This window comes from Nematostella vectensis, chromosome 5, assembly GCF_932526225.1.
Source record: "Nematostella vectensis chromosome 5, jaNemVect1.1, whole genome shotgun sequence".
Taxonomy (NCBI): domain Eukaryota; kingdom Metazoa; phylum Cnidaria; class Anthozoa; order Actiniaria; family Edwardsiidae; genus Nematostella; species Nematostella vectensis.
The window spans coordinates 16,491,855-16,504,765 of record NC_064038.1 but is presented as its reverse complement, the minus strand read 5'-3'; the positions used below and the strand labels follow the sequence as shown (position 1 = coordinate 16,504,765).

At 35.4% G+C, this 12,911-nt stretch overlaps 7 non-coding genes across 7 annotated transcripts; all 7 read right to left on the bottom strand.

The window, feature by feature from the left end:
• Positions 1-1,014: 1,014 nt before the first annotated feature.
• Positions 1,015-1,153, bottom strand: LOC125567111. The gene has a single exon (XR_007311635.1). It is a non-coding gene; the product is annotated as a U4 spliceosomal RNA (small nuclear RNA).
• A 1,739-nt stretch (positions 1,154-2,892) lies between these two features.
• LOC125567120 lies at positions 2,893-3,031 on the bottom strand. The gene has a single exon (XR_007311644.1). It is a non-coding gene; the product is annotated as a U4 spliceosomal RNA (small nuclear RNA).
• A 1,747-nt stretch (positions 3,032-4,778) lies between these two features.
• LOC125567118 lies at positions 4,779-4,917 on the bottom strand. Its single transcript, XR_007311642.1, has one exon. It is a non-coding gene; the product is annotated as a U4 spliceosomal RNA (small nuclear RNA).
• Positions 4,918-6,659: 1,742 nt separating this feature from the next.
• Positions 6,660-6,798, bottom strand: LOC125567151. The gene has a single exon (XR_007311675.1). It is a non-coding gene; the product is annotated as a U4 spliceosomal RNA (small nuclear RNA).
• A 1,749-nt stretch (positions 6,799-8,547) lies between these two features.
• LOC125567150 lies at positions 8,548-8,686 on the bottom strand. The gene has a single exon (XR_007311674.1). It is a non-coding gene; the product is annotated as a U4 spliceosomal RNA (small nuclear RNA).
• A 1,744-nt stretch (positions 8,687-10,430) lies between these two features.
• LOC125567109 lies at positions 10,431-10,569 on the bottom strand. The gene has a single exon (XR_007311633.1). It is a non-coding gene; the product is annotated as a U4 spliceosomal RNA (small nuclear RNA).
• Positions 10,570-12,320: 1,751 nt separating this feature from the next.
• On the bottom strand, positions 12,321-12,459 carry LOC125567184. Its single transcript, XR_007311708.1, has one exon. It is a non-coding gene; the product is annotated as a U4 spliceosomal RNA (small nuclear RNA).
• Between the last annotated feature and the right edge of the window lie 452 nt (positions 12,460-12,911).

Genomic DNA, 12,911 nt, shown 5'->3' with positions numbered 1-12,911 from the left:
ACTAACCAGTATACGATCACGGCGAGATTGATTTGAGAAAAAGAAAAAATGACAAATAAATGGAAGCTTCATATGGAGTTCTAAGCTTTTTGCTTATGCTCTTAAACAAGGTACGAGTGCATTCTCAGTATTAGGGCTTATAGAACAACATGAAGACAAACAAGTAAAGTTGAAAAAAAAAATGCCGTGACCAGAATTCGAACCTGAGTTATTGCGGCCAGAAAGGAGTGTACTAACCACTATACGATCACGGCGAGATTGATTTCATATACAGACAAAATAGCAAAAAAATGCAAGCTTTTTAATGAGTTCTAGGCAGTTTGCATATATCTAAATTTTAGTTCTAGAAAATGTACGATTCAATACTTAGTATTGTGGCTTACATGACAACACAAAGCAGCCAAACAAGTAAAGTTAAAATAAATAATGACATGACTATTATTTGAACCTGGGTTATTGCGGCCACAACGCAATGTTCTAACCCTCCCAAGTGACAAAGATTCTCTCAATCAATGTTGATCTGTTTCCGCCAAAAAAACTAATTGTATCTAAACCTTCTGTTCCAGTAAATTCAGAATGTTTCCGATCAAGCAAGTCAACAACGCACGGGTGTTTCGGGTTGCTTCTTATAGCCATTTTACCTAGTAACCTCATTTGAAACGAATATAAGGTAAACGGAATAGCCCAATAAAAGTTATTCGCCGCCTAACTCTCTTATTATTGCTTGCTGGAGCAAATTTTGCCGAAAGGAATTGGAGAGATAAAAGGTAGCTTTCCAAGGAGCTCTTAGCCGTTTGCTTATTTTGTAATTTCTTCTAAATAAGAACTGACTGCAAACGCATAATTGTGAAACATTCACATTAACTACCAAGAAAACGGTTATCTTGCATTCTTGAAAAAGAGCACGTTATGGTTTTTAATACATTGATTTTCACATTTCAGAAAAGGCTCACACAAATAACCAGGCCTTTTCTACTAAAGATGTTCTATTTTGCATTTGTTTGTTAATGGTGGCCCTAAATAGGGCCCACAAAAATTGCAAAGCCGACTATGCTTCAAGTCGTCTCGCGGGGTATTGGGAAAAGTTTTCAATCAGCAATAACCGCGCCTCGGATGGACCTCATCAGCTACGGTAATGCCACTGCGCAAAGCTAGCCGTGATAAAGACGACTACGAGTTCCCTTTGGAATACAAATCTTGTCAATGTGGGACAAAAGAGAACCGAATTATTGAAATCTATGATTGACAAATGAATTAGAATATCTTTGGCAGAAAAAAGAACTCTCAGGAGCAAACGTTGACTAAATGTGGTTCAATGTTTGGAAACAAGAAAAATGTGACAAAACTTTTCTTTATTTTCAAAATATTTGAAAACAAAGCAAAAATAACATGCCCCTACTCTGCGCGCGTTTGATTAAATCAAAGAAAATAAATTTTCAGGAAGGAGAAATCTAACTAAAATGAGAAGAATATAACATAAAAACTGCATTCTTTCAACTCATTCATTTCTACGCAGTCCAATTAATAAACATTTATCAAATTAAAATGAGGTAAAATAGACGAACCAGTAAGGTAGAAAAAGATGCCGTGACCAGGATTCGAACCTGGGTTATTGCGGCCACTACGTAATGTACTAACCACTATACGATCACGGCGAGATTGATTTCAGATAAAGAAAAAAATAACAAAAAAAATGCAAGCTTTCTAATGAGTTCTAGGCAGTTTGCATATATCTAAATATTAGTTTTAGAAAATGTACGATTCTATACTGAGTATTGTTGCTTACCTGACAACACAAAGCAGCCAAACAAGTAAAGTTTAAATAAAAAATGAAATGACTTTTATTCGAACCTTGGTTATTGCAGCCACAACGCAATGCACTAACCAGTATACGATCACGGCGAGATTGATTTGAGAAAAAGAAAAAATGACAAATAAATGGAAGCTTCATATGGAGTTCTAAGCTTTTTGCTTATGCTCTTAAACAAGGTACGAGTGCATTCTCAGTATTAGGGCTTATAGAACAACATGAAGACAAACAAGTAAAGTTGAAAAAAAAAATGCCGTGACCAGAATTCGAACCTGAGTTATTGCGGCCAGAAAGGAGTGTACTAACCACTATACGATCACGGCGAGATTGATTTCATATACAGACAAAATAGCAAAAAAATGCAAGCTTTTTAATGAGTTCTAGGCAGTTTGCATATATCTAAATTTTAGTTCTAGAAAATGTACGATTCAATACTTAGTATTGTGGCTTACATGACAACACAAAGCAGCCAAACAAGTAAAGTTAAAATAAATAATGACATGACTATTATTTGAACCTGGGTTATTGCGGCCACAACGCAATGTTCTAACCCTCCCAAGTGACAAAGGTTCTCTCAATCAATGTTGATCTGTTTCCGCAAAAAAAACTAATTGTATCTAAACCTTCTGTTCCAGTAAATTCAGAATGTTTCCGATCAAGCAAGTCAACAACGCACCGGATTTCGGGTTGCTTCTTATAGTCATTTTACCTAGTAACCTCATTTGAAACGAATATAAGGTAAACGGAATAGCCCAATAAAAGTTATTCGCCGCCTAACTCTCTTATTATTGCTTGCTGGAGCAAATTTTGCCGAAAGGAATTGGAGAGATAAAAGGTAGCTTTCCAAGGAGCTCTTAGCCGTTTGCTTATTTTGTAATTTCTTCTAAATAAGAACTGACTGCAAACGCATAATTGTGAAACATTCTCATTAACTACCAAGAAAACGGTTATCTTGCATTCTTGAAAAAGAGCACGTTATGGTTTTTAATTCATTGATTTTCACATATCAGAAAAGGCTCACACAAATAACCAGGCCTTTTCTACTAAAGATGTTCTATTTTGCATTTGTTTGTTAATGGTGGCCCTAAGCAGGGCCCACAAAAATTGCAAAGCCGACTATGTTTCAAGTCGTCTCGCGGGGTATTGGGAAAAGTTTTCAATCAGCAATAACCGCGCCTCGGATGGACCTCATAGGCTACGGTAATGACACTGCGCAAAGCTAGCAGTGATAAAGACGACTACGAGTTCCCTTTAGAATACAAATCTTGTCAATGTGGGACAAAAGAGAAACGAATTATTGAAATCTATGATTGACAAATGAATTAGAATATCTTTGGCAGAAAAAAGAACTCTCAGGAGCAAACGTTGACTAAATGAGATTCAATGTTTGGAAACAAGAAAAATGTGACAAAACGTTTCTTTATTTTCAAATTCTTTGAAAAAAAAGCAAAAATAACATGCCCCTACTCTGCGCGCGTTTGATTAAATCAAAGAAAATAAATTTTCAGGAAGGAGAAATCTAACTAAAATGAGAAGAATATAACATAAAAACTGCATTCTTTCAACTCATTCATTTCTACGCAGTCCAATTAATAAACATTTATCAAATTAAAATGAGGTAAAATAGACGAACCAGTAAGGTAGAAAAAGATGCCGTGACCAGGATTCGAACCTGGGTTATTGCGGCCACTACGTAATGTACTAACCACTATACGATCACAGCGAGATTGATTTCAGATAAAGAAAAAAATAACAAAAAAAATGCAAGCTTTCTAATGAGTTCTAGGCAGTTTGCATATATCTAAATATTAGTTTTAGAAAATGTACGATTCTATACTGAGTATTGTGGCTTACCTGACAACACAAAGCAGCCAAACAAGTAAAGTTAAAATAAAAAATGACATGACTTTTATTCGAACCTTGTTTATTGCAGCCACAACGCAATGTACTAACCAGTATACGATCACGGCGAGATTGATTTAAGATAAAGAAAAAATGAGAAATAAATGGAAGCTTCATATGGAGTTCTAAGCTTTTTGCTTATGCTCTTAAACAAGGTACGAGTGCATACTCAGTATTAGGGCTTATAGAACAACATGAAGACAAACAAGTAAAGAAGTAAAGTTGAAAAAAAAAATGCCGTGACCAGAATTCGAACCTGAGTTATTGCGGCCAGAAAGGAGTGTACTAACCACTATACGATCACGGCGAGATTGATTTCATATACAGACAAAATAGCAAAAAAATGCAAGCTTTTTAATTAGTTCTAGTCAGTTTGCATATATCTAAATTTTAGTTCTAGAAAATGTACGATTCAATACTTAGTATTGTGGCTTACATGACAACACAAAGCAGCCAAACGAGTAAAGTTAAAATAAATAATGACATGACTATTATTTGAACCTGGGTTATTGCGGCCACAACGCAATGTTCTAACCCTCCCAAGTGACAAAGATTCTCTCAATCGATGTTGATCTGTTTCCGCAAAAAAAACTAATTGTATCTAAACCTTCTGTTCCAGTAAATTCAGAATGTTTCCGATCAAGCAAGTCAACAACGCACCGGATTTCGGGTTGCTTCTTATAGTCATTTTACCTAGTGACCTCATTTGAAACGAATATAAGGTAAACGGAATAGCCCAATAAAAGTTATTCGCCGCCTAACTCTCTTATTATTGCTTGCTGGAGCAAATTTTGCCGAAAGGAATTGGAGAGAAAAAAGATAGCTTTCCAAGGAGCTCTTAGCCGTTTGCTTATTTTGTAATTTCTTCTAAATAAGAACTGACTGCAAACGCATAATTGTGAAACATTCTCATTAACTACCAAGAAAACGGTTATCTTGCATTCTTGAAAAAGAGCACGTTATGGTTTTTAATGCATTGATTTTCACATATCAGAAAAGGCTCACACAAATAACCAGGCCTTTTCTACTAAAGATGTTCTATTTTGCATTTGTTTGTTAATGGTGGCCCTAAGCAGGGCCCACAAAAATTGCAAAGCCGACTATGTTTCAAGTCGTCTCGCGGGGTATTGGGAAAAGTTTTCAATCAGCAATAACCGCGCCTCGGATGGACCTCATCGGCTACGGTAATGTCACTGCGCAAAGCTAGCTGTGATAAAGACGACTACGAGTTCCCTTTAGAATACAAATCTTGTCAATGTGGGACAAAAGAGAAACGAATTATTGAAATCTATGATTGACAAATGAATTAGAATATCTTTGGCAGAAAAAAGAACTCTCAGGAGCAAAAGGTGACTAAATGTGGTTCAATGTTTGGAAACAAGAAAAATGTGACAAAACTTTTCTTTATTTTCAAATTATTTGAAAACAAAGCAAAAATAACATGCCCCTACTCTGCGCGCGTTTGATTAAATCAAAGAAAATAAATTTTCAGGAAGGAGAAATCTAACTAAAATTAGAAGTATATAACATAAAAACTGCATTCTTTCAACTCATTTATTTCTACGCAGTCCAATTAATAAACATTTATCAAATTAAAATGAGGTAAAATAGACGAACCAGTAAGGTAGAAAAAGATGCCGTGACCAGGATTCGAACCTGGGTTATTGCGGCCACTACGTAATGTACTAACCACTATACGATCACAGCGAGATTGCTTTCAGATAAAGAAAAAAATAACAAAGAAAATGCAAGCTTTCTAATGAGTTCTAGGCAGTTTGCATATATCTAAATATTAGTTTTAGAAAATGTACGATTCTATACTGAGTATTGTCGCTTACCTGACAACACAAAGCAGCCAAACAAGTAAAGTTTAAATAAAAAATGACATGACTTTTATTCGAACCTTGGTTATTGCAGCCACAACGCAATGTACTAACCAGTATACGATCACGGCGAGATTGATTTGAGATAAAGAAAAAATGACAAATAAATAGAAGCTTCATATGGAGTTCTAAGCTTTTTGCTTATGCTCTTAAACAAGGTACAAGTGCATACTCAGTATTAGGGCTTATAGAACAACATGAAGACAAACAAGTAAAGTTGAAAAAAAAAATGCCGTGACCAGAATTCGAACCTGAGTTATTGCGGCCAGAAAGGAGTGTACTAACCACTATACGATCACGGCAAGATTGATTTCATATACAGACAAAATAGCGAAAAAAACATGCAAGCCTTTCAATAAGTTCTAGGCAGTTTGCATATATCTAAATTTTAGTTCTAGAAAATGTACGATTCAATACTTAGTATTGTGGCTTACATGACAACACAAAGCAGCCAAACAAGTAAAGTTAAAATAAATAATGACATGACTATTATTTGAACCTGGGTTATTGCGGCCAAAACGCAATGTTCTAACCCTCCCAAGTGACAAAGATTCTCTCAATCAATGTTGATCTGTTTCCGCAAAAAAAACTAATTGTATCTAAACCTTCTGTTCCAGTAAATTCAGAATGTTTCCGATCAAGCAAGTCAACAACGCACGGGATTTCGGGTTGCTTCTTATAGCCATTTTACCTAGTAACCTCATTTGAAACGAATATAAGGTAAACGGAATAGCCCAATAAAAGTTATTCGCCGCCTAACTCTCTTATTATTGCTTGCTGGAGCAAATTTTGCCCAAAGGAATTGGAGAGATAAAAGGTAGCTTTCCAAGGAGCTCTTAGCCGTTTGCTTATTTTGTAATTTCTTCTAAATAAGAACTGACTGCAAACGCATAATTGTGAAACATTCTCATTAACTACCAAGAAAACGGTTATCTTGCATTCTTGAAAAAGAGCACGTTATGGTTTTTAATTCATTGATTTTCACATATCAGAAAAGGCTCACACAAATAACCAGGCCTTTTCTACTAAAGATGTTCTATTTTGCATTTGTTTGTTAATGGTGGCCCTAAGCAGGGCCCACAAAAATTGCAAAGCCGACTATGTTTCAAGTCGTCTCGCGGGGTATTGGGAAAAGTTTTCAATCAGCAATAACCGCGCCTCGGATGGACCTCATCGGCTACGGTAATGTAACTGCGCAAAGCTAGCCGTGATAAAGACGACTACGAGTTCCCTTTAGAATACAAATCTTGTCAATGTGGGACAAAAGAGAAACGAATTATTGAAATCTATGATTGACAAATGAATTAGAATATCTTTGGCAGAAAAAAGAACTCTCAGGAGCAAACGTTGACTAAATGAGATTCAATGTTTGGAAACAAGAAAAATGTGACAAAACGTTTCTTTATTTTCCAATTATTTGAAAAAAAAAGCAAAAATAACATGCCCCTACTCTGCGCGCGTTTGATTAAATCAAAGAAAATAAATTTTCAGGAAGGAGAAATCTAACTAAAATGAGAAGAATATAACATAAAAACTGCATTCTTTCAACTCATTCATTTCTACGCAGTCCAATTAATAAACATTTATCAAATTAAAATGAGGTAAAATAGACGAACCAGTAAGGTAGAAAAAGATGCCGTGACCAGTATTCGAACCTGGGTTATTGCGGCCACTACGTAATGTACTAACCACTATACGATCACAGCGAGATTGATTTCAGATAAAGAAAAAAATAACAAAAAAAATGCAAGCTTTCTAATGAGTTCTAGGCAGTTTGCATATATCTAAATTTTAGTTTAAGAAAATGTACGATTCTATACTGAGTATTGTCGCTTACCTGACAACACAAAGCAGCCAAACAAGTAAAGTTAAAATAAAAAATGACATGACTTTTATTCGAACCTTGGTTATTGCAGCCACAACGCAATGTACTAACCAGTATACGATCACGGCGAGATTGATTTAAGATAAAGAAAAAATGAGAAATAAATGGAAGCTTCATATGGAGTTCTAAGCTTTTTGCTTATGCTCTTAAACAAGGTACGAGTGCATACTCAGTATTAGGGCTTATAGAACAACATGAAGACAAACAAGTAAAGAAGTAAAGTTGAAAAAAAAAATGCCGTGACCAGAATTCGAACCTGAGTTATTGCGGCCAGAAAGGAGTGTACTAACCACTATACGATCACGGCGAGATTGATTTCATATACATACAAAATAGCAAAAAAATGCAAGCTTTTTAATGAGTTCTAGTCAGTTTGCATATATCTAAATTTTAGTTCTAGAAAATGTACGATTCAATACTTAGTATTGTGGCTTACATGACAACACAAAGCAGCCAAACAAGTAAAGTTAAAATAAATAATGACATGACTATTATTTGAACCTGGGTTATTGCGGCCACAACGCAATGTTCTAACCCTCCCAAGCGACAAAGATTCTCTCAATCAATGTTGATCTGTTTCCGCAAAAAAAAACTAATTGTATCTAAACCTTCTGTTCCAGTAAATTCAGAATGTTTCCGATCAAGCAAGTCAACAACGCACCGGATTTCGGGTTGCTTGTTATAGTCATTTTACCTAGTGACCTCATTTAAAACGAATATAAGGTAAACGGAATAGCCCAATAAAAGTTATTCGCCGCCTAACTCTCTTATTATTGCTTGCTGGAGCAAATTTTGCCGAAAGGAATTGGAGAGATAAAAGGTAGCTTTCCAAGGAGCTCTTAGCCGTTTGCTTATTTTGTAATTTCTTCTAAATAAGAACTGACTGCAAACGCATAATTGTGAAACATTCACATTAACTACCAAGAAAACGGTTATCTTGCATTCTTGAAAAAGAGCACGTTATGGTTTTTAATTCATTGACTTTCACATATCAGAAAAGGCTCACACAAATAACCAGGCCTTTTCTACTAAAGATGTTCTATTTTGCATTTGTTTGTTAATGGTGGCCCTAAGCAGGGCCCACAAAAATTGCAAAGCCGACTATGTTTCAAGTCGTCTCGCGGGGTATTGGGAAAAGTTTTCAATCAGCAATAACCGCGCCTCGGATGGACCTCATCGGTTACGGTAATGTCACTGCGCAAAGCTAGCCGTGATAAAGACGACTACGAGTTCCCTTTAGAATACAAATCTTGTCAATGTGGGACAAAAGAGAAACGAATTATTGAAATCTATGATTGACAAATAAATTAGAATATCTTTGGCAGAAAAAAGAACTCTCAGGAGCAAACGTTGACTAAATGAGATTCAATGTTTGGAAACAAGAAAAATGTGACAAAACTTTTATTTATTTTCAAATTATTTGAAAAAAAAAAGCAAAAATAACATGCCCCTACTCTGCGCGCGTTTGATTAAATCAAAGAAAATAAATTTTCAGGAAAGAGAAATCTAACTAAAATTAGAAGTATATAACATAAAAACTGCATTCTTTCAACTCATTTATTTCTACGCAGTCCAATTAATAAACATTTATCAAATTAAAATGAGGTAAAATAGACGAACCAGTAAGGTAGAAAAAGATGCCGTGACCAGGATTCGAACCTGGGTTATTGCGGCCACTACGTAATGTACTAACCATTATACGATCACAGCGAGATTGATTTCAGATAAAGAAAAAAATTACAAAAAAAATGCAAGCTTTCTAATGAGTTCTAGGCAGTTTGCATATATCTAAATATTAGTTTTAGAAAATGTACGATTCTATACTGAGTATTGTCGCTTACCTGACAACACAAAGCAGCCAAACAAGTAAAGTTTAAATAAAAAATGACATGACTTTTATTCGAACCTTGGTTATTGCAGCCACAACGCAATATACTAACCAGTATACGATCACGGCGAGATTGATTTGAGATAAAGAAAAAATGACAAATAAATGGAAGCTTCATATGGAGTTCTAAGCTTTTTGCTTATGCTCTTAAACAAGGTACGAGTGCATACTCAGTATTAGGGCTTATAGAACAACATGGAGACAAACAAGTAAAGTTGAAAAAAAAATGCCGTGACCAGAATTCGAACCTGAGTTATTGCGGCCAGAAAGGAGTGTACTAACCACTATACGATCACGGCGAGATTGATTTCAGATAGAGACAAAATAGCGAAAAAAACATGCAAGCCTTTCAATGAGTTCTAGGCAGTTTGCATATATCTAAATTTTAGTTCTAGAAAATGTACGATTCAATACTTAGTATTGTGGCTTACATGACAACACAAAGCAGCCAAACAAGTAAAGTTAAAATAAATAATGACATGACTATTATTTGAACCTGGGTTATTGCGGCCACAACGCAATGTTCTAACCCTCCCAAGTGACAAAGATTCTCTCAATCAATGTTGATCTGTTTCCGCCAAAAAAACTAATTGTATCTAAACCTTCTGTTCCAGTAAATTCAGAATGTTTCCGATCAAGCAAGTCAACAACGCACGGGTGTTTCGGGTTGCTTCTTATAGCCATTTTACCTAGTAACCTCATTTGAAACGAATATAAGGTAAACGGAATAGCCCAATAAAAGTTATTCGCCGCCTAACTCTCTTATTATTGCTTGCTGGAGCAAATTTTGCCGAAAGGAATTGGAGAGATAAAAGGTAGCTTTCCAAGGAGCTCTTAGCCGTTTGCTTATTTTGTAATTTCTTCTAAATAAGAACTGACTGCAAACGCATAATTGTGAAACATTCACATTAACTACCAAGAAAACGGTTATCTTGCATTCTTGAAAAAGAGCACATTATGGTTTTTAATACATTGATTTTCACATTTCAGAAAAGGCTCACACAAATAACCAGGCCTTTTCTACTAAAGATGTTCTATTTTGCATTTGTTTGTTAATGGTGGCCCTAAATAGGGCCCACAAAAATTGCAAAGCCGACTATGCTTCAAGTCGTCTCGCGGGGTATTGGGAAAAGTTTTCAATCAGCAATAACCGCGCCTCGGATGGACCTCATCAGCTACGGTAATGCCACTGCGCAAAGCTAGCCGTGATAAAAACGACTACGAGTTCTCTTTGGAATACAAATCTTGTCAATGTGGGACAAAAGAGAACCGAATTATTGAAATCTATGATTGACAAATGAATTAGAATATCTTTGGCAGAAAAAAGAACTCTCAGGAGCAAACGTTGACTAAATGTGGTTCAATGTTTGGAAACAAGAAAAATGTGACAAAACTTTTGTTTATTTTCAAAATATTTGAAAACAAAGCAAAAATAACATGCCCCTACTCTGCGCGCGTTTGATTAAATCAAAGAAAATAAATTTTCAGGAAGGAGAAATCTAACTAAAATGAGAAGAATATAACATAAAAACTGCATTCTTTCAACTCATTCATTTCTACGCAGTCCAATTAATAAACATTTATCAAATTAAAATGAGGTAAAATAGACGAACCAGTAAGGTAGAAAAAGATGCCGTGACCAGTATTCGAACCTGGGTTATTGCGGCCACTACGTAATGTACTAACCACTATACGATCACAGCGAGATTGATTTCAGATAAAGAAAAAAATAACAAAAAAAATGCAAGCTTTCTAATGAGTTCTAGGCAGTTTGCATATATCTAAATTTTAGTTTTAGAAAATGTACGATTCTATACTGAGTATTGTCGCTTACCTGACAACACAAAGCAGCCAAACAAGTAAAGTTAAAATAAAAAATGACATGACTTTTATTCGAACCTTGGTTATTGCAGCCACAACGCAATGTACTAACCAGTATACGATCACGGCGAGATTGATTTAAGATAAAGAAAAAATGAGAAATAAATGGAAGCTTCATATGGAGTTCTAAGCTTTTTGCTTATGCTCTTAAACAAGGTACGAGTGCATACTCAGTATTAGGGCTTATAGAACAACATGAAGACAAACAAGTAAAGAAGTAAAGTTGAAAAAAAAAAATGCCGTGACCAGAATTCGAACCTGAGTTATTGCGGCCAGAAAGGAGTGTACTAACCACTATACGATCACGGCGAGATTGATTTCAGATAGAGACAAAATAGCGAAAAAAACATGCAAGCCTTTCAATGAGTTCTAGGCAGTTTGCATATATCTAAATTTTAGTTCTAGAAAATGTACGATTCAATACTTAGTATTGTGGCTTACATGACAACACAAAGCAGCCAAACAAGTAAAGTTAAAATAAATAATGACATGACTATTATTTGAACCTGGGTTATTGCGGCCACAACGCAATGTTCTAACCCTCCCAAGTGACAAAGATTCTCTCAATCAATGTTGATCTGTTTCCGCAAAAAAAACTAATTGTATCTAAACCTTCTGTTCCAGTAAATTCAGAATGTTTCCGATCAAGCAAGTCAACAACGCACGGGATTTCGGGTTGCTTCTTATAGCCATTTTACCTAGTAACCTCATTTGAAACGAATATAAGGTAAACGGAATAGCCCAATAAAAGTTATTCGCCGCCTAACTCTCTTATTATTGCTTGCTGGAGCAAATTTTGCCCAAAGGAATTGGAGAGATAAAAGGTAGCTTTCCAAGGAGCTCTTAGCCGTTTGCTTATTTTGTAATTTCTTCTAAATAAGAACTGACTGCAAACGCATAATTGTGAAACATTCTCATTAACTACCAAGAAAACGGTTATCTTGCATTCTTGAAAAAGAGCACGTTATGGTTTTTAATACATTGATTTTCACATATCAGAAAAGGCTCACACAAATATCCAGGCCTTTTCTACTAAAGATGTTCTATTTTGCATTTGTTTGTTAATGGTGGCCCTAAGTAGGGCCCACAATAATTGCAAAGCCGACTATGTTTCAAGTCGTCTCGCGGGGTATTGAAAAAAGTTTTCAATCAGCAATAACCGCGCCTCGGATGGACCTCATCAGCTACGGTGATGTCACTGCGCAAAGCTAGCCGTGATAAAGACGACTACGAGTTCCCTTTAGAATACAAATCTTGTCAATGTGGGACAAAAGAGAAACGAATTATTGAAATCTATGATTGACAAATGAATTAGAATATCTTTGGCAGAAAAAAGAACTCTCAGGAGCAAACGTTGACTAAATGTGGTTCAATGTTTGGAAACAAGAAAAATGTGACAAAACTTTTCTTTATTTTCAAATTATTTGACAACAAAGCAAAAATAACATGCCCCTACTCTGCGCGCGTTTGATTAAATCAAAGAAAATAAATTTTCAGGAAGGAGAAATCTAACTAAAATGAGAAGAATATAACATAAAAACTGCATTCTTTCAACACATTCATTTCTACGCAGTCCAATTAATAAACATTTATCAAATTAAAATGAGGAAAAATAGACGAACCAGTAAGGTAGAAAAAGATGCCGTGACCAGGATTCCAACC